We start from the raw sequence: 21,845 nt of genomic DNA, 5'->3' as shown, positions 1-21,845 counted from the left end.
ACATACACACAGTTACAGGTGGGGAAAGAGTAGGGATATGAGGGTCTGTCCTCAGGGTAGGGGCTAGGTCTGTTGTATTTACTTACCGCCTTTAGCAAATGTAATACATGTTAACAGCCTTTAGCAAATGTAATACATGTTAACACCTTGGCAGCAGAAATAGGCTGGATCATTTGGATACAAGGTGACTGTTCTAAAATAAACAAAATGAAACAGCATAATCTTGAATTTGCGGGCAACATGTGAGACTGAGCAAATGAGACTTTTGCAGGTGGTTTGGCCATTAACTGTGAGCATGCTAGGAGTATGTTAAGCAAGTGGATAGGATGTCCTCTGTGTGTACTGTATAACCTTGAAGACTTGCATCTATTTCCATTTCCCCAGGAATGAAATCTAAAACAGAAAAGCTACTTCTCCTTAACTTTCAAAACAAAAGTGAGGTTTATAATCTGAACTAGACTGTTGCATAGTGCTGGAGACGATGGCTCTGTTCCTGGGTTTGATTTTTGGTGAGGATTTCCCTTTTTAAAACATTCTGTTAGAAGTTGAACATAGATAAATGGTTTTGAAAAAATGAGAGAAAAGCCCAGGACATTGATCACTGTGCATATTCTATAGCAAATGGCTGAGAAATTTAAACCAAATCTGTTGAGGTCTGTATAAGCTGAGCATTTTCTTTTTTTAATAAATTTATTTATTTATTTATGGCTGCGTTTGGTCTTCATTGCTGCGCGCGGGCTTTCTCTAGTTGCGGCGAGCGGGGGCTACTCTTCGTTTTGGTGCGCGGGCTTCTCGTTGCAGTGGCTTCTCTTGTTGTGGTACGCAGGCTCTAGGCACGCGGGCTTCAGTAGTTGTGGCATGCGGGCTCAGTAGTTGTGGCTTGCGAGCTCTAGAGCACAGGCTGAGTAGTTGTGGCGCGTGGGCTTAGTTGCTCCGTGGCATATGGGATCTTCCCGGACCAGGGCTTGAACCCGTGTCCCCTGCATTGGCAGGCGGATTCTCAACCACTGCGCCACCAGGGAAGCCCAAGCTGAGCATGTTGATTTCTGTAGTAGATAAAGCCAGTGTCATATCTGAAGACTGTTTTCCTATTTTTTTTAGATCCCTTTGGAACTGGATGTATTTAATGGCAGAGGATTTCTATGTTAAGCCAGTTATAGTGCCCATCAAAACTTTGTGTTTAGAGTATGAGGGTTCTGGACTAAATAAATGTGATTATCTGCCTATAAAAAAATCGCTAAAGTCATTTGAAGAAAAATGAACAGGTGCAGGAATATAAGCCATTTGAAAATGTAAAGTGCATTTGAGAAAGCTTTCTGAGAGTCAGAGTGTTTTATGGATTTCTTGTCTTGTCATTAATAATTGAACTTGGTGTGAAAGACACATTTTAGTTGGATGGACTTACAAGGCTTGTAAAGGACAAGGAATTTTTTTTATTATAGAATGTCTTTGCATTGCCTGTGATCTATTTCTGTATCTTGAGCTAATGATTGAAAGAAAAATCTGTGGAACTCAGTACTATTATGGCTTTTGAGTTGGGGGTAGGGCTTAAAGGTGAGACTGCGTGTTGGGGGCAGGGGGAGTTCTTTTGAAAGACAGGCAGACTGGGGTCGTGGGCCACTTAGCCTGTTTGCTTCTGCCTTGGCCACAGGTGCAGGCAGGCTGTTTTACAAAGAGTTAAAGTTCTGCTTCTAAACAGATGCCTTTCCAGTGTTTCTTCCTGGCTTTCTGAAAACCATATGTGGGGGGAAAGAGTCTTGTTCTGTTTAAAGGTTAAGGGCGTTGCCTGCCTGAAAGCACCAATAGTATTATTTAATATTTATTTTAAGGTTTGAGGCAAGAGATGAAGAAAACTTCCCGACATTTAACAAAATGGAGCCAAGCCACGGGTTTTTTTTTTTTCGGGTGGAGGGAATGTTTTTCTACTACTACTCCTTTAAAGCTGTAAAAGTTAATTTCATATCCTCAGGGAAAGATGTTGCTTCCCTTAAAGATCTGTTCTAGGAGGGTTGGAAGTTGATTTGTCATTTGGTCTGTAACTTAAACTGATAAAAAGGTTTTTTGAGTGTTTACTGTGTGCCAGGCCTCGTGCTTTTGGCACTTTGGATATCTTGCTTAATCCTCAAAAAACCCCAATAAGTAGATCCTATTGTCATTTTTCCTGTTTCACAGATGAGAAACGTGAGGTTTAGGCTCCAGTCTCATGCCAACTAAGTTGCAGAGCTGGGTGATAAACTCAGGCTCTCTGACTCTGAGCCAGTAAACTCACACTGTAGTACTGGTATTTCCCCAGACCACGTGGCAAAGAGGGGGTGGTCTTATTTCCCGGAGGGAGTGGACTCAGAGAAGATACGTAATTTACTGTCATAAGGCTGGTGTTGAAACCAGAATTCAAACCTGGGTCGGTTTGAAGTGAACACCCGTGTTCTTTCCACTGAGTGTATTGTATTACCTCTTAAGAGTACATTACTGTAATATCTGATTTACTAAGATCTTTTTATTTCTTGTGTTGGCTGCCCTCAGTTTAGAGAGGGAGTTGTTTAAAAAGTTCATTTGTGAGGTGGTGGTTTGGAACTCAGAATACGTTGTCTGCTGGCAACAAGTGTTGTACCTGATTATGGTTCCAAGGCCAGAGCCACTTGGGACAATCGATATGCTTCACCTTCTTTACGCTGTTATACCAGCCTGGGTTCTAAGACCTGCTTTGAGTTCCAAGGGAGTAAGAGAAGCAGATATGTGTTCCTAGTTGTTTCCAGGTTCTGTTTGTCCCTTTACAGATGTTATCTCCCTTGGTGTAGGTAACAAACTATAAAGTATGGGGTTGAGGATAAGTGTGGAGCCTCTGAGGTCAGACCTGGTTCTGATTGTGACTACACTAGTTACTGGTTCTCCCACCCACTCTCTACTAGGTGACCTGAGATGAGCCTTAACCTTCCTAAGGCTGAGTTTCCTCATCTGTAACGTGGATGGGTACTGTCATTGTAGGGCTAGAATGAGACAAAGCATTAGGTGCTCAGCATAGTATCTGGACATGGAAGGTGTTCTGGAAATGATGGCAGTGGTGATGGAGATGGTGGTGATTGATTCTGCTTCGTGGGCCATCTCTTCTGTTACCAAAGGTTTTTGTAGTGGTGAATACTTTCTGGAGTAGACTGTGGTGTAACATACTGAATTGGATATAAGGTAAAGTTTGGGATTCCCTTTATTTTGTAGTCATGTAAATCAGTAAATTGCCTCATAATTTAAATACTATAGTATTCTCAAATTATATGTTGTAAATTTTTATATACTTTAAAACCTTGATTTTAATTGGAAATACATTGGTTGATGAAAGGCTTTGATACTAACAACTTTCATGAGCCTTTTAAGTTTTTGTTGCATTTAAATATAATGTACTTTTTGTCTTTCAAGTGGAGAAACTGAGGTAGGAAGTAGGGATGGACTTTTGTCCAAGGGCCAAATAGTAAATATTTTAGGCTTTGTGGGCCACACAGTCTTTTTTGCAGCTCTGCTCAACTCTGCTATTGCAGCCCAGAAGCCACCATCAACAATTCACAAATGGACGGGCTTGGCATGGTACAATGAAATTGTATTTATAATAACAGATGATGGGCCATAGTTTGTGCACCCCTGGACTAAAGAAACATATTCAATTCTGTCTCACTGTAAAGCCCTACCTTGGTCCTACATCTCTCTCTGTAGGCTAATGTAGATTTATTAAAGGTTGGTTTTCCCATGGGCTTTATCCTCATTCTTCTTTTCACATAACACTTCCTTTACCATAAAATGATTCATATATACACATCTTCAGTTGAATTGTTTCCCAATCTCTAAATTAGTATAGCTGCCTGCCTTCCAACTTCTCTCCAAGAATATCCCAACAAGCCCCTTAACATGTCTGATACTGATTTTAGTACTGTAGCCTTCAAAAACAGACTGTAGTCTTTTTATGTGTTCGCTGATCTATTACCCAAGTGGGAAACATAGATATTCCCTTAACTCCTCCCTCATCCTCTTTATTCTGCCCCCTCGAAATCTTTACTCTCTCCCCTTCTCTCCATCCCTACCACCACTTCTTTATTCAGGCACTCATCATATACGTGGACTGTTGCAAATCATCTCACAGCTTCAGAGCTCCCTATGTCTAGCCTCTGTCTCCTTCCAGTCTGCCTCTCGTTTTGTTGCTAGAGTGATCCTGTTTTTAGTACATTTGATCATGCCACTTCCTGCTTAAAACCCCTCAGTTCTTTAGTCTCTGTGGTTTAAAGCCTAACCTTGGTATAAAAGTCAATTCAATAGAGAGGTATTGCCTCCTTACTGTGACAGTCTGAGATGTTGTGCTGCACCCACCCTGCAGTACGCCAGCCTTCTCAGAGGACAGTTCCTAACTGTTCTACATAGTTCCTTTCTCTTCTTCTGGCTAACTTTGGTTTATTCTTTAGTTTTCACCTTAGGCTTTGCATCTTTCTCAAACACCCCATCTCCATATTTGCCTTAGCTGCTTTTCCTGCCTCCTACCTATTTTAATAGCACCCTTTATTTTCCCCTCAGATGAGCCATTACCACTTTATTATCAGCTGTGCTTGTGGCTCCAACTCCCACCTCTTTCAAGCTGCCCCTTGGAGGATAGATCCTGAATCTTTTATACCTTTGCCCCTAGCTTCTTGTACATCTGGGCTTGGACATTTTGAAGAGTGGTAAATATTCGTTAATAAAGAGGTGGGGACACATGTACATTTTTCTTTCCCTTTTGGGGGGTTCTTATTTCTACTCTTCCAGGGGAATTAAAAGCCTAAGGAAAGCGGCAAAAGGAAAAGATCCTTGGGCCAGGGTCTGTGGTACAAAGAATGCACAGTGGACAGGCCTGGGGCTTAGAACTGTCCCCTTGTATGCTCTTCATGGCCTGGCAGCTCACTCCCTAGATCAGTGGTGCTTCAAAGAATGTATGCATGTCTGATGAATACCTACTGCCCACTATCCCCACCCAGCTAGTAGTAGGGGCAGCAGATGTTAATGTCCTGTTGATTCTTCTACATGTATATTTCTTCTTTGCATTTCCAGTCATTTCTCCCACCTGACATTTTCTCCCTGCTCTTTCCATTTCAGAGTTCTTCATGATGATTCTTCTAATGTCTTATTTCCCTTCTTCTGAGAGAGGGGCTCTAGATGCAGCTAAGTTCAAATGATAATGATGTTAGCATCTCAGTGTGCAACTCTGGATGCTTTTGTACTTTCTAATAGAAATATTGATATACGTGAGGATTAACAATCCAAATAAAATAGTGTACTTCAGATGTGAGTTAAATTGGCTTTTATTTGTGAGAAATTACATTCTGAGTTTTAAGAAATTTTGAAACGAAACTTAAGTCTGTTAGCTAAGGGCTTACCTGCTGTGGTGAAGTGTACCCTTTGCTGTACCCCCCCTCCTTTAGTACCCCGATTTCTTAGCTTTGCAGATAGTGACCTAGAAGTTCTATAAAGGCAGCATTCTTGGGAGGAACTCCAAGTTGGCCCCTCTGGAAGGTGGGTTAGAAAATGGGGAGGAGGTACACATTTGTATTTCTCTGCAGTCAAATCAGAAAGGTTCAAACAATTATTTGCTGTCATATTTAGAGTACACTTTGCTGGTTTTGAGATTGAGTTTATGCAGATAGTTAGCTGGAGCCTCTAAAGAAGAAAGCTCTTTATTCTTAAGTGACTGCTTAGTAATCTACATAACAAATGAGCCATTTTGCTTCAGAGATGTGAAATAGGCATCTATAAGTGAATAGTTTTTGAAACTAAAGTTGTTAAGACAAAGTTCATCTTTTCACAGTAGGGTTTCTCCAGAAAACCCTCTTTACTCTATTGAAATGCAGCTAGTTTGAACTAGGAAAGCATATTCCAATAATAGGCCCATGCAATTAGCCTTTACTATAATGGAGTGGATGCTGGAATTTTTTTGTGTATTATTATCATCAATTGATGTTAGTCCCAGGGGAACCGCATAATAGCTAGAAAACCTTGATTGAGAGATGCAGACAAAGGTTTCTTATTCATAGGCGTGCTTTAGTTCTTGAAACTAAATAAATGTTAGGCTCTTAAATCTTATACTTTTTTGGTAACCATCTGTCGATGGTTAAGATTAAGAATTGGTGCTTCAGAACTATGTCATTATTTTGAATTAGAAGAAAATGTTGTCACTTCATTTAGTGCCATATTCTTACGAGACCTTGTGTAGAAATGACACAGTGGTGTGCTGGTGAATGCTGAACAACCACCTATGGGGGGATAAAGCCCTGATTTGTAGCATTTACTGATTTTTGAGGTATAAATACTCCACCATGCCTGATTTCAGACTACAGATGGTGAGGTCACTGAACTTGAAGTTGGGAAGAGATGCATAATCAGTTGGCTTCAGCACACTGCCGAATTCACCTCAGCCACTAAATGTTTAAAATCTTACAGCCTGTACTTTTAATACTTGTCTCATTCCTGACTGTACTTTTGTCCTTTATTTTCTAAAAACTAGCCTTATGGATGTATAACTTACACACAACAAAATGTGGCAGTTTCAGATGTACAGCTTGATGAGTTTTGACGAATGTGTGCCCCACCACAGTCTTGGACCTATTGCCTCTTCTGTGTGCAGTCGCCAGATGGATTTCCCCAGATCTTGCTTTGCATCCACTGCTCACCTGTGCCATATACTGTCCATACGATAAAGTTCAGAATTCCGTAGCCTGGCGCTCAACCGTCTTGCCTCTTGTTGGCTTCTCTGGCCTTGTTTACTACGGCTTGGCTACGTGAATCTCTTATTTAAAAAAAAAAAAACTGTTCAGCTGGTTTCTGGCACAGTTCCTGTATCTGTCCCTCTGCTCGTATCTGTACCCTGCTTGCAACACTACTGTAACCTCACATTGCTTCTTCTCTTGACTGTCTTGCCTTTCTGCAGATCTGGCTCACATCCCATTTTCTTCTTATACAATCAAGTCTTTAGTGATTACTCCCTCATCTGACCTATTGTACCACTGTTCGGCACTTAACTTTGCAACTTATATTGAAGTTCCAGGTTTTTTATGGAGTAATTTGGTCTTCCCTAGCAAAGTTGTAAACTATGATAGGGTAGAAAATGTCATACAGCTCAATTTTTAGCACGTGGCTTTGGTTAAAAAAAAAAAAAGACTTAATAAGCGGTTCTTTTTTAAAAAATTTATTTTATTTTTGGCTGCGTTGGGTCTTCATTACTGCACGCAGGCTTTCTCTAATTGTGGCTTTGTTGTGGTGTGCAGGCTTCTCATTGTGGTGGCTTCTCTTTGTTGCAGAGCATGGTCTCTAGGCGCGCCTGCTTCAATTGTTGTGGCACATGGGCTTTAGAGTGCAGGCCCAGTAGTTGTGCACAGGCTTAGTTTCTCCGCGGCATGTGGCATCTTCCCGGACCAGGGCTCGAACCTGCGTCCTCTGCTTTGGCAGGGTGGATTCTTTTTTTTTTTTTTTTTTTGTGGTACGCAGGCCTCTCACTGTTGTGGCCTCTCCCATTGAGGAGCACAGGCTCCGGATGCACAGGCTCAGCGGCCATGGCTCACGGGCCCAGCCGCTCCGCGGTATGTGGGATCTTCCCGGACCGGGACACGAACCCGTGTCCCCTGCATCGGCAGGCGGACTCTCAACCACTGTGCCACCAGGGAAGCCCAATAAATGGTTCTTGATGACAGTAACCTTTTCAGTGGCTCTTACAAATCAGCTACCAACTCAGTGACACTGTTGGGGAGAATAGTACTGTGCTATATCATAGATCTCTTAGGGGATGAAAGTTTGGTTTGTCACAGAGTATAAATTTATAAATGGCCAGTAAAGTCTCTCAAAACCAGTGTTAGTCATTAAAATGCACAGTGGAGCTTTTATATCTGCCTTGAACATTCATCCAAAGGTGGTTAGCTTCATGGACTTTGAACTTTTGGCAAGATTTAAACATTTAAAGTAGGTCCCAAAAGAAAATTCTTTGTTCCTTTCAACCAGCTTTATTTCACTTTTTGGAGTCCTAGTAAGAAGTCAGTAGGGTGTATCTCATTGATTTCCTTCCTGTTCCAGGAAGCCATATTACGGTATTCTGAAAGAACTTTTGTGTCTTTTTCAGTAACTTTACTATAAGATTGTTTTCTTTTTCTTTTACTTTCTCTGTGCAGATGTGCTTTGTAGAAATCTGACATTGAAAGATAACCTAACAAATATTTAGGACAGTTATAGGTGCCTTTCTCTATTTCACAGTCTACCTTGCTGGTTTCTTTTCTTCCATCCTTTAAATAATGGATTTACTCAGGTTCCTCATCTTTTGGTAGCTGCCATGCCTTTCTTGTGTGATTTCATCTATTAGTGCCCAAATACAAGTGTCTCCAAATTTTAAAAATTCCATTATCTCTTGAGTTCCAGTCTTGGATAGGCAAATGCCTACTGGATATCTCCTATTACCTGGCCTTCAGAGACCACAGATTCAGCATGTCCTAAAGGGGACTTCTTCTACAAGTCTAATGCCCTCGCTTACTGCTGATGCTCTCTTGCTGAATGGTATCACTATCCCCAAATAACTGAAGCCTAAAACCTTGGAATCATCCTTGCCATGTCCCTCTTCCCTCACCTTCCGTATCAGTCAGATTCACCTCAAACATTTCCCTTAAATCCTTTTCCTTAACTCTGTTTGAAGTCAGGCTAACCTCATGCTTTGTTGGGAGGGTGACTTCCCCACCCCCCAAGTCTTTAATTGGTGAACTAAGAGCAGATCCACTTCCCTGGCTTCAGATTAACCAAGCTCATGGGTCTGAAATTGGAAAGCTAGTATATAATTTTCAGTGTGTTCTCTCCTAGACATAACCAGGAGCCCATACCATAATTAGAGAAGGTTATCTGAGAAGGAATCAGAACAAAAGCTAAATCAAGTGTTTAATGGCTTGTCACGATCAGATGATACCGATCAGATGATACCACCGTCTCATAACAGGGAGATCCCTTGTGACCGAAAATCTCATCTATGAGCAAAGGCTCCTCCTCTCCTGCCTAGTTGCTTCAGTGGCCCCTGCCAGCCTTTCTCTTTTTTTATTTTTTATTTATTTTTTTTTTTTGTGGTACGCGGGCCTCTCACTGTTGTGGCCTCTCCCGTTGCGGAGCACAGGCTCCGGATGCGCAGGCTCAGCAGCCATGGCTCACGGGCCCAGCCGCTCCGCGGCATATGGGATCCTCCCAGACCGGGGCACGAACCCGTATCCCCTGCATCGGCAGGCGGACTCTCAACCACTGCGCCACCAGGGAGGCCCCCTTTCTCTTTTTTTTTTTTTAATTCTTCTTCAGTGCTTGCAGGGGAGACCACTGCTGTTGAATACCTTGTTTCTTTACATGTATGAATACATTCTTTCTGGCTCTGCTTGAATCTTGTTTTGCGGCAAACCAGGCTTTCTCTTTTAGATGGCTTGCACCCCTCTCTTACTAGTCATTACGTGTTGATCTTGAGTTGAACTTTGAGGGCTTTCTTATTTCTTGTGTTTGGAGAAAACTTCGTTGTAGCTGCTGAGAGCAAAAGGCTAATGTCCCCTTGGGTTCAGCTGTCAGCGTTACCTCCTGAAAACACCCTCTCCCTTCCCCACCCTCCTGGGTTTGGAGCATCCTCTATATGCCTCCTTAGCACCTCTGGGTAACCCTTATCATAACACTCATTTATTTCACCGTTTGATAGTTGGTTGCCTGTCTGTTTCCCCACAAGAACTTGAGCTGTCCGAGGGCCGATCCCACTGTCTAGCATGGTGCCTGGCACCCATTTACATAATTCACTTTAACCAGTGTTTGTTGAACACCCACCATAAGCCAGACAAAGAATAAGTCAGATAAGGTTCCCTGCCATCTTGGAACTTAGATTTTCTGGAGGTGAGGGAGGATGTAAACAGACAACATAGTACTGTGGTAAGACATACAAGGAAACAGACGGTGGGCTGAAGTAGAGAATAGTTGGGGGTCTGTTGGGTATGTACTTCAGGTGATGAGAAAGATTGCTGAGGAAGTGGCATTTAAGACACACCATAAAGGATAAGAAGAAGCAAGCTATCTGTAGAAACAGAGAAGTCAGGGCTAGCCAGAAGTAGCCATTGAAAGGGCCCTGAGGAGGGCAAGAGCTTGTGTTTCAGGAAATGAAAGACCAGTGTAGCTAGAAACGGAGGAAGAATGGGGCATGAATGTACTGCGTTGGTCATATTATGGGCTCGGATGAGTGAAATAAGACAACTGTTGATACAGTGATTCACATAGGTTAAGATTTGTTTGGAACTAGTACTTGGTTATTTGTTAGAACTTGTGATTCTAAGTTTTCTTTTTACATATTCCTTTCTGGAAAGTGAATTTTCACAAATAATGATTGAAAGAGAACTGAGAATTGCAGCCTTCCGTGAAACATAGCCTACAATTGGCCAAACACTCATAGGAAGTTCCTCTTTATGCCTAAATTTCTATCCCTAGGGAACCTATAGTACAGCCAGATAAGCCTTCTATATCATACTGAGAATTTTCACTTAGTCTTACTGACTATCATTATTTTCTGCTGGTTGATCTACTATTTCAGCACAACTCTTGAGATAAATATTATTAATTTAATATGATATCCTCATCTGAAAACCAATTCAGGATAAGCATAGCTGATTTAAACTTGTATGAGTACATTTTGTTTTGTACTCATGAATTTTGAATTATAATGATTGATGTAACTTTAAAATACTATTTAAAAAACTATATTTTGGGGACTTCCCTGGTGGCGCAGTGGTTAAGAATCTGCCTGCCAATGTAGGGGACATGGGTTCGAGCCCTGGTCCAGGAAGATCCTACATGCTACGGAAGAACTAAGCCTGTGCGCCACAGCTGCTGAGCCTGCACTCTTGAGCCCACGTGCCACAACTACTGAAGCCCGCATGTCTAGAGCCCATGCTCCGCAACAAGAGAAGCCACCGCAATGAGAAGCCCGCGCACTGCGACAGAGTAGCCCCGGCTTGCCGCAGCTCGAGAAAGCCCACGCGCAGCAACAAAGACCCAGTGCAGCCATAAACAAATAGATAAATCTATATTTTTAAAAACTATATATTTTTAAAAACTATTGTTTGGATTTTTGGTAGGTGCAAGACTACTTTCCTTCCCTTCTCATCCATTTTGTGCCTTTCTCTGCCCAGGTTGCTTAAGCATTATTGGGCTTAATGGGAAGCAGAATCCTGAGTAGATAGACAATGAGTAGCAGCTCTACCACTCACCAACAATCTTACCTTGGAAGGTGTCACAAACTGGACATATCTTCTTCATCTTTATAGTGGAAAAAGTACCTGCATGATAGGCATTGAGAGGATTAAATGAAGTAACATATGTATGATACTAACATCTCTTGGTAGAGGCTTGGTAAGTATTTGGCACCTATTAATCTTCAACCACCCTGTGCGTAAATATGATTATCTCCACTTTTGTACAGGCGGGAAAAGCAAGCCTTAGAGAACATTCACTTGCTCTAGGCTGGTGCTTCTCAAACTTTTATGTGCACACAAATTAATGGGGAATATTTTTAAAATGCAGATACCGGTTCAGTTAATCTGAAATGGGACCCAGTTTCTGCATTTCTGACAAGTTTACCACCTTGAGTAGTTAGACCCTAGGCTGCTTACCTAGAAAGTGGTGGAGCTGGGCCTGAAACCTAGGTTTGCTCTATTCCAAAGCCTTCCACCATCCAGAGAACTTCCCTAACTCTCACCAGTGGAACAGGAGTTTTATTGAGGGACCTGTAAGTTGGTTATTTAATAATTTCTTAGACTAGTAAGAATCTGAAGTTGTATTTTATTCATTAGTTCAACATTTACTTAGAATGTTTAATGTGCTGTATCCCCTTTTTAAAAAAGTGTAGGGCTAGAATAAAAATGGGGGAATATTACTTCATATTGTCTGTTGGACAATTATTTGGTGTCTCATCACCTTACACTTAAATGTCCCATGTTGCTCTTACCCCACCCCCAATCTGCTCCTCTTCCTGCCTTCCCTTTTACTTTTGTTAGAACAGTGTCATCTACCTCAACAGATACTCTTGAGTCCTCTCTCCCCTCACGTATAATTAGTCATGAAGTTCTTTCAGTTCTCAGAATCTCGTTGAAATGTGGCTTCCTCTCCAGCCCCCTGCTCCCTGTCAGCTCTTACCTGTTCTTGCTCATCAGATCCCAGCTGGCCTTCCTCCCATCATGGTCTCCCAGACTGCTCCGCAGTGTCACTGGAGTTAGTCTTCCTAAATCAAGACAAGTCTGAGCATGCTACACCCCTCTCCAAAAGCTCTGGTCTGTGTAGACAATGCTGGATGGCTAAGAGCACAGACTTGAACTAGCCTGCCTGGGTTTCATCCCTAGCTCTACAACTTACTGGCTGTGTGAGCCTGAGCAGGTTACTTAGCCTGTCTTTGTAATAATAACTTGTCTCCCTGGGCTGTTGTAAGGGTTATAAGTTAGTACAAAAGGCTTAGAATGGTGTTCAGTGCATTGTAACTGCTGAAAGGGCTAGCTGTTGTTAATATTGGTGACTAAAGGGGAAGTAGCAATTTTTAAAATTCAGAAGGGGCTGCACCAGCATAGAAGTTGGGCTGAATGCTATCTTTGGAACAAATTATAGGTTAATAATCCCCTCATTGGCAATTGCTAACATCAATATATTAAGGACCTAGGCATATTAAAGGTAAAAAGTCATTGTGTACTTAACTCTTCTCAAAATTGAGGAGCTGTAATTTCAGCTTTGTAGGTTAGTAACTAAGGTAGATTAGACTAATAGATGTACCTTGTTAAATCTGAGGTTATTGTTTTGGAAGTATTAATGATAATAGCAAATACTGAGCCTTTCCTTAATCCTATGATATATTTACTATTACTCCCTTTATACATTGAGGAAGACCAAGGCACAGAGAGGTTAAATGGTCTGCCCAAGACCCATATGGCATCTTGAGATTCAAACTAATGAGCCCACTCTCTAACCACTAGAATTCCAGACTTACTGTGAAATCTCTGTTCCTGGAAAAGAGCCATCTTCCTTTGGGGAAGTGGTACTCTGCAACTGGGTGATCTGGTGAAACTGAGTGGCAGAGGTAGGTAGGACTTCTCTGCCATCCTGTCAGTCTCCAGCATGTGCCCCTGAAGTCCTGGATTTTACTCTGTAAATAATGCTGATGTTGGATATTCTCTGTTTCTTTTAAAGTGATATTAGTGGTTTTAGCAGAAAAATTCTTAATTACTCTTGGGCAGAGTGCGGTCAGGTATTGATCCCTGTCTGGCTTCCTTCTGTCAGCTGGGATGTTCATGAGTCACCTTCCTTGGCAGTCCAGCCAGTGTCAGCTTGGGGAATGCATGGTACCTGATCAAGCCAAAGAGTGGGGCAGGTAAATTTACGAGGGGAAACATTCAAATACAGATATTCATCTTGATGGGTTTAAACATCAAGAGACAGTTCTGTCAGAATTGAGGGACAAATAATGATAGATACATTGGTTTCTTGTTTGCTTAGTTATTTAAGGTAGTGATTATTTCCTTGAGAAAAAATACTGAAAAGAAAAAATCTTTTAGTACTGTGTGGCTCAGCAGTGAATAATATTTACATGGTCATTACTACAAGATCTCTCATTTGTTTTAAATAATCAGGGGTAAACTGTGTGGCTTTTAGTGAGTTGGAGACTAACGTATTTCTTTAAATGTTAAATATCTGTTGTTGAAGTATTCAAATCTGGAATTCTTTTGTTAGAATTCATTATTTTGTATGCTGTAACAGCAAAAGTAGTTTGGTCTAAAGAGAACTATTTAAAATATCAGATTCACCCAAGAAATAAGAAATTAACTTCACATCCTAGTTGGGGCATAAGTTTAGACGTATAAAAGACTTAAGCATTTAGAGAGGTAGGTAAGATGCCATGTCAGACTAAACTTTCCTTGTTTTCAGCTTTTTCTGTCCAGGTTCTGGAGTTAACCTATTCGATGAGTTAGGTGAGATTTAATTGGCTAGCTTTGTCTTTGAGATAGTTAATGAAAGGTGCTTCATATCCTAGTGCGTTTTTGTTCATGAATCTTGGAGGGCCACCTTCACAGTCAGGTGTTATGTTGGAGAGGCAAGAAGGAAGGTCAGCAGAGTGGATGCTTTTCCCTTGGGTAACCCAGCCAGGGCTGAAGCTGAATTGGTGAGAAAGAGTACTGGGCAATTTGAAGGGGGTAATGTTTAAAGATTAACTTTGTTTCACTTTAAAAGCTTTAATGCCAATATTGTTGAGAGTATGAGGAAAACAGGTTGGCTCATATGACAGTGGTTAGAAAGTGACTGTATGTATCCTTTTTGAAAGACATTTAGGCACTATCAAAAGTACAGCAAGGGGCTTCCCTGGTGGCGCAGTGGTAGAGAGTCCGCCTGCCAATGCAGGGAACACGGGTTCGTGCCCCGGTCCGGGAGGATCCCACGTGCCGCAGAGCAGCTGGGCCCGTGAACCATGGCCGCTGAGCCTGCGCGTCCGGAGCCTGGGCTCCGCAACGGGAGAGGCCACAACAGTGAGAGGCCCGCGTACCGTGCAAAAAAAAAAAAAAAAAAAAGTACAGCAAGATAGGCATACTGAGATGTTCATTGTAACAATGTAATAGCAAAACACTAACAGCAACCTACCTGCTCACTAATGGATGCTTAGTTATTTAACTTATGGTACATGGATATTGCACAGGCATTTTTTTAAAGGGAGCTTAGATCTATATGTACTAATAAAGAGGTCCTCCATATATAACCTGAAGAAAGGTGTTTACAGAAGAGTTTACACCTGTGTGTCTGGGTGTACATGATGATGTTAATGTGTGTATATATAAACATTAATATAGACAATAGTAATATCTGGGCAGTGGGATTAGAGCGTTAAGGGAATGGGGAGGCTGCTTTATGCCCCACACACATTTTAAAAGAGAATTTTTTAAAAGCCTAGAACTCAGTGCTTCACCAGATGAGGTTATTTAGTTGTACTGTAAGGTGTTCTCAGAACTGCACTCTTGCCCTGTGACTGTGCCGCCAGCAAACTGTTTGTCTCACTTAGTGGCACCTGAGCCTATCAATCCTACTTCTCCCCATGGTACAGACATGGGATAGGGAAACCTAATAGTTTTGTCACCTTTTCAAGGCCAAATTTTCTTACTATATATATACCCACTGTTGTGTATGTCTAGGTTTATATTCTCTTGTTTTGCTAAATAACCGATTTTTTTCCCCACATTGTTTAATTATTCAGGAAACACTCCTAGTGAGAACCTTGATTTTTTAACTTCTTAACTATAACTCATAACAATCCAGCTTTTATTCTCTTTATTGTTTGTGTATATTTAAATCTCAAACTTCTGTTTACTTTAAATTATTAGGCTAGCTTCCATATCACATATTTATCACTCCCATGTCTCTTAATTGTACCTGACAACCCATTTCTTAGTATGTATTAATCATTTCTGTTGGTCTTGAGCTAGCAAGTTTATTAACATAGGAAGAAAGCTTCCTTTCTCACCTCTGTCACCTGTTACTTGTATGATGCTTAAAATAGCTGCAACCTCCCTTGTTGTATCACATTGCACACCTAGTTTACAGTCCACTTTCACCCCACATCTCTTGACTTTCCAGGGTTTTCTACTTAACTCAGTCACATTGGGGTTATTTTTCTTAGGGTAGGATGTTTCTTTAAAAGAAACTTTTTTTTTCTATTTTAAAATTTTATTTCTTTCGCTTATTTTCCTTATGGACTTTTTTTTTTTAAGCAACATTTAAAGTTTCTGGTAATTTTTTATCCCATTTTTTTATCCTAATTATTTATAAAGGTAGTAAATGAAGGCAGCTTATAATGGCTACTTGAACATATCAGATAGGGTATTTGCCTACCAACTACCCTTTGATATAGTTTTTAAGCAGAATTTCAATCAAGAAGACACTGCTATTTTCTGTATCACTTTAGATTACTTTTTAATCCTTTTTTTATACTGTTTAGCCAAGCCTTTATTAAATTTCCAACAGATACTTGCTATATTACCTCTCATAAGCCTTCCAAATGGGTAATAGAAACTGGGCCCAATTGAATAAAAGCATATTCGTTTGTTGTGGAATGCAGAGTTCTCTACATGGTGGATTGTGCTTTAATTTAGCACCCTATCCAGTGTATTCATCTGTAGTTGTGCTTTTTTCAGTATAAAATCTTGACAATGATCTTGAACCTGCTACTTATTCCTTTGTACATGTATTGCTTTAGAAAAAGCCTGAGTCTGTGCTGCTCACTTCCCCCTTATAGTTTTTATGAAATCAGGGTTGTTACTAACATTTGACATCTACTCTGCCTAATGAACATGGAGTAGTAAAGGGAATGGCAGGCATTGGTCATTCATGTTCTGGGAAAGAACTAGGGAGTGAGGAGGCACTGAGACCAGGGCTTATAGAACAGTGATTTATAAGGGCAAGCCAATTGTTATCTTTCCCCCTTTGTTCTGGGTTTACAGGCATTTATATTTGAATTTTAAAGAGCTTGCTTTAAGAAATTTTCCTTGAGATTATTGAAGTCATAAAATTATGATGAGGAATCGTTGGTCTCTAGAGACACAAACTCGTAATTAGCCAGTGCAGAGAAGGAAAGGAAGAAGAGCCATGGCCTGGGTTGCGGACCTGGGTCTTTCCATCAGTAGTTCCATGACTTCAAGGTGTGTTGATTGTTCTTTTTTTTTTTTTTTTTAAGAGTATGACCATATATCTAAGATCTCCTCCTTCTCATTTCTGTGATCCATTGTTTTTCACTCTTCCATAATCTTCATCTACTGAATGGGTACCACTGCTTGGTATTTATTAATTTTCATGGTATTTATTAATTTTCATACATCACCTTGCATTTGTAATATACTATATGTCACTTGGAGACTGCCAAAGAAAATATTTCCTTTAAAATGTCACTGCTTACTGTGAATGACTCACATATGCCTTGATTAGAATATCTGTGGGTAGGGATTATCAAACACTTAGCTTAATTCTATTTTCATTGAGTGGCATTGTAGTCTGCATGTCAGGTGTTAGGGTAAAAACTGGTCTGCTATATTTAAAATGAATAAAAGAAGTAAAGTTCTCAAGGATTTTCTGAGAAGAGAAGAACACTGGAAACATGATTACAAATACACTGCATAGATATTCCATAAAGCAATATTAGCTTCTTACTGAGAAGCTGCTTCATGATGCACTTTGCTCTGCACTGTGGATGGCTTGGTGAAGTAGCATACAACCCAGAAGGGGAGGTAGAATGTGTTTAAATAGATGTTTCCATTAGGATTTTGCAGATGGCCACCTGACTGTGGGGAATTCATCTCTGGGGAAATTATACGTTGCCTGGGACTTCGAAGTTTTCAGGTGCTATTGTCATCTATAAGGTTGTGATTCATGTGTTTTTCTTCTCCAGCCTTCTGTGATTAGGTAGTCTGCCTTTGGAATGACAGCGTTCTTTCTTTTAATATGTCCTATCTTCTAAAAAAATTTTTTAACAGATTTTCTAGATCATTGGTTTGGATTTTCATTGTCGACTTGATGTCTCTGGGGTGTCCTGCATCTTGAGAATTTTGCAAGTCTTTATTTTTTCTCTGCAGTTCAAAGTTGTATTCCAAGTTTACAGATTTAAACTGGATGTTTGACCAGCTGATAGTTCTTTAGCAGTGAATGTCCCCTATCCACATAAGTAGAGTGTAGTTAAATATATACAGTCTTCTGATTTAAAAAAAAGAAATGATAAGTATTGGAAATTAAATAAAAAGAAATAATGTCATTAAAATTTTCAAGGGTACACAAGATTAAAGATTACTTTAATGAATCCCCATTATCCAAATTAAAATTTTACAATTATCAGTATTTTCTCTCACATCTGTTTCTCTTCTTTATGAAATATTTTAGGGCAAATCCCAGATGTTGTCATTTAACATCTACATATATCAGTAGGCCCCTCTTAAAAATGTGAACATTTTCTTAAATAAACATAATGACATTATCACACTTAAGAAAATAAGCAGTTTTGGGGGAAGGTGATTTATTTTTAAAGTACTGTGAATCAAGCTGTAACAAACCGAATTCTGAAAAATAAGCTTTTCGTTAACCTTTTATGAGTTATTTAAGAGTAATAATACTATTTAAGTAATATACGGTTAATTTATGTACATGGATTTGTACATCTTTAGTTAAAAATAAACAATGCTTTGTTGCCATAAAATAGCAAAGCATCAAAGTATATTGGGGCATCCCTGGTGGCGCAGTGGTTAGGAATCGCCTGCCAATGCAGGGGACACGTGTTCGAGCCCTAGCCCGGGAAGATCCCACATGCTGTGGAGCAACTAAGCCCGTGCACCACAACTACTGAGCCTGCGCTCTAGAGCCCGTGAGCCACAACTACTGAAGCCCATGCGCCTAGAGCCCGTGCTCCGCAACAAGAGAAGCCACCTCAGTAAGAAGCCCACGCACCGCAACAAAGAGTAGCCTCCTCTCGCTGCAACTAGAGAAAGCCCACATGCAGCAAAAAAGACCCAATGCAGCCAAAAATAAATAACTAAAATAAAAAAAGAAAGTCCTGGGCTGCAGTTGTCCAACTTGAAATAAAGATCAAAAAAAGGGAAAAGTTTGTATATTAAAGAGCTGTTTCTATTTTATCAATAGCCTTCTAAATATTTTGAGGTGTTTAATTGGAATTTGAACTTTTTAGAAAATGTAAATCTTATTTCTGTTTTGACTGTATTTTCTTGGTCTCAAGATGGCATCATTGTTTTTCCATATTTCCCTTTGCTTTTCTCTCTCTCACTTCTTCTGCAACTGGGTCATCTCTGACTATCTGACTGTATAAAACATTTTGTTGGGGTCGAATGGGGCTTAGATTTCTTATGTATCTTTCTGATACACTTGTTTTTTCTAAAACCTTTTTGAAAAAATTATTTTCCATAACTTATGACTCTTAATTTTTCTTTTGAGTTTTTTACTTTATTATTTGGGAATCTGGTAGCAGAATAATGCATCTAGGGAAGAGCTAAGTTATAATGATTTTCCCATTTAACATTTACTTAGATCTTGCCAGTGTTTACTTTGGTTTCTGACATGGAAGCTTTAAATGAAAGCATAAACTTGAGAAGAGGAAAAAAAAAAAAAAAAAGCCCCCAAACTCCAAAGGCTAGTATGATTTACAGTCTGCTGGGTGGTAATGAACATGCTTGCTGTTTAACTTAATTTTTGCACTATCTTTGTAAAATTTAAGAAATACGTGCATGCTACTTTTTACTCCTTAGTGAGTCTTAAGTGTTCAGTATATCATAGTAAGTTGTCAAATTGTTTGCTTTACTTACTTCTGGACAATACTTATTTATTTTGAAGAGGCTATTTTTAAATAAGTGATAACTCCCTCACTCTGAAGTTGTTTGGTTTAGTTGTAAACCTAAAAACATACAGCTAAAAATTATGTATTTTATTTATTGGAGAATGTCTTGCTTAGAATTATTTACCCTTTTTAAAAAAAAAAATTCCATGAACTTTGGTTATCTGATTTTTGCACCCTACCATAGATACATTTGAAGGAATGGTAGCCCAGTGACGGCTCTCAAATGCAGCTAAAGAAGGAAGAGAAACTAGGAAAAGAACCTGCCAATCCCTTCAGCCTAACAGTATGGGAAATTTCTACTTCAGGAAATAAGTATATCCCTTACGGTTCCTAAGGGCATCATTGTATTTTGTAGTACTGTATAGCAACTATTATGCATAATGATGACTTAACATCAAGAAAGGCTTAAGGGGCTTCCCTGGTGGCTCTGTGGTTGAGAGTCCGCCTGCCGATGCAGGGGATGCGGGTTCGTGCCCCGGTCCGGGAAGATCCCACATGCCGCGGAGCGGCTGGGCCCGTGAGCCATGGCCGCTGAGCCTGCGCATCCGGAGCCTGGGCTCCGCAACGGGAGAGACCACAGCAGTGAGAGGCCCGCGTACCGCAAAAAAAAAAAAAAAAAAAGAAAAGAAAAGAAAAAGAAAGGCTTAAGGATATAGAAGGAAACTTAATTTTTTTAGATATTGTAAAAAAATAAAAAGTGTTTAAGTAAATTTTTGTCACATGGAAATTAATTTAGTCAGAGTTTGTATATTTATTTTACGTTAAAAAAATTGAATTCCTGGTTGTGTCTGACTCTGAGCCAGGTAGATACCTTTGTAGATAGATCATTTCATCTTCAACAGTTCTGTTTGTGAGGTAGTAACCCCTCCCCAAAGTAAAGAAGCCCCCCTCCCCCTTTTTTTTAGAGTTTAAGAAACAAACCCCGAGTTAAGCAGTTTACAAGGTGACTCCTTTTAAATCGCGAGTTTCCCAAGCTGCTTACAGTATATTGCCTCTTGGTTCGTCCATTTATACTTCAGATTTAGCGTGTTCAGAACTGAACTTAGCATCTTTGTTCCACTTTGCCCTTAATAGTATCACCTCATCTCTCTGACAAGCCTAAATCTATCCTTAGATCTCAGACTGGCAGCTTCAGTCTATGCCTGTCTTACAGCTTCATTCATGTGTTCATTTTATACGTATTGATTGGGTGCCTACTGTGTGCCAGTTACTCTTCTAGGCACTAGGAAATGGCAGTGAACAAAATAGACAATCCTATTGGCGCGCGGGCTTCAGTAGTTGTGGCTCACGGGCTCTAGAGCACAGGCTCAGTAGTTGTGGTGCATGGGCTTAGTTGCATGCAGCAAGTGGGATCTTCCCGGACCAGGGCTCAAACCTGCGTGCCCTACATTGGCAGGTGGATTCTTAACCACTGTGCCACTAGGGAAGTCCCTCATAAGCTCTTAAGAGAGCTGCAGTAGCTAAGTTCTTCTAAATTGTCATGCTTGTTAAATGCTGAAGTTCTGATAACCGACTACATTAATTTTTCAGAACTTTTTTTTTTTTTTTTTTTTTTTTTAACGGTACGCGGGCCTCCCACTGCCGCGGCCTCTCCCGTTGCGGAGCACAGGCTCTGGACGCGCAGGCTCAGCGGCCATGGCTCACGGGCCCAGCCGCTCCGCGGCACGCGGGATCCTCCCGGACCGGGGCACGAACCAACGTCCCGGACTCCCAACCACTGCCCCACCAGGGAAGCCCTAATTTTTCAGAACTTTTATTACGAAAAATTTCAAACTAGAGAGAACGGTATAATGAAACCCCCATGTACCCTTCACTCAGATTCAGTAATTGTTGACTCAGGGCCTATGTCCTATCTTCTGTACCTCTCTCTCCTAACTCTTCCCACACGGGTTATTTTGAAGTAAATCCTGGACATACATTTTAATTAGTAAATATTTCAATTTATATCTCTAAAGGAGAAAGATTCTTTATAAACATAACCCTCACAGTATTATTTTTGTGATATTTTGTTCATTACTGGATTAGTAGACATACCATATTTTTATCAAGAAAACTAGGTAGTGAAGGTTGCCCAGTTTCTTCAACTTTTGTAATGTGATTAATCTCAAGGAGAGTTGGAAGCGGACTGGTCTGAACATGTGGATAGAAAGCCCACACAAATTGCTTTTACCTTCTTCACAGAAGCAGCCCGTTCTTTATCCTAGTTCCTTACTGCCATGGGCACAGCTCAGGGAGGCCACCTTCCATTATCTTACAAACTCACTATCAGCAAATTTAGGAAACAATGCTGTCTGAATCCTTGACCTGTTAACAGGCTTAGCCCTTGACTCCCTTTCTGGAAAATCCCAGAAGTATATAAAAATCATTTCTAAAATCCCGACAGACACGTTTTGCCAAGAATGTCAGTTATCTTTTGACGGCTTGGCATTAACCTTTAAATATTACA

General features: G+C 40.4%; 1 protein-coding gene across 3 annotated transcripts in view; it reads left to right on the top strand.

The window, feature by feature from the left end:
* The window catches only part of UBE2H (ubiquitin conjugating enzyme E2 H), a gene marked incomplete at both ends in the record, with an annotated part of 115,245 nt that overhangs the window by 48,959 nt on the left and 44,441 nt on the right, over positions 1–21,845 (top strand). Inside the window, one exon of one of the 3 annotated variants that reach the window (XM_079711465.1) lies at positions 19,278–19,682. The exons of the other annotated variants lie outside the window; for them this stretch is intronic. Of the gene's footprint in view, positions 1–19,277; positions 19,683–21,845 lie in introns of those variants that run through there. 3 annotated transcript variants of the gene reach the window in all.

The sequence above is a fragment of the Hyperoodon ampullatus genome (genome assembly GCF_949752795.1).
Source record: "Hyperoodon ampullatus genome assembly, chromosome: 9".
Classification (NCBI taxonomy): Eukaryota; Metazoa; Chordata; class Mammalia; order Artiodactyla; family Ziphiidae; genus Hyperoodon; species Hyperoodon ampullatus.
Note: the sequence above shows the minus strand (reverse complement) of the source record. Positions and strands in the feature narration are given on the sequence as shown.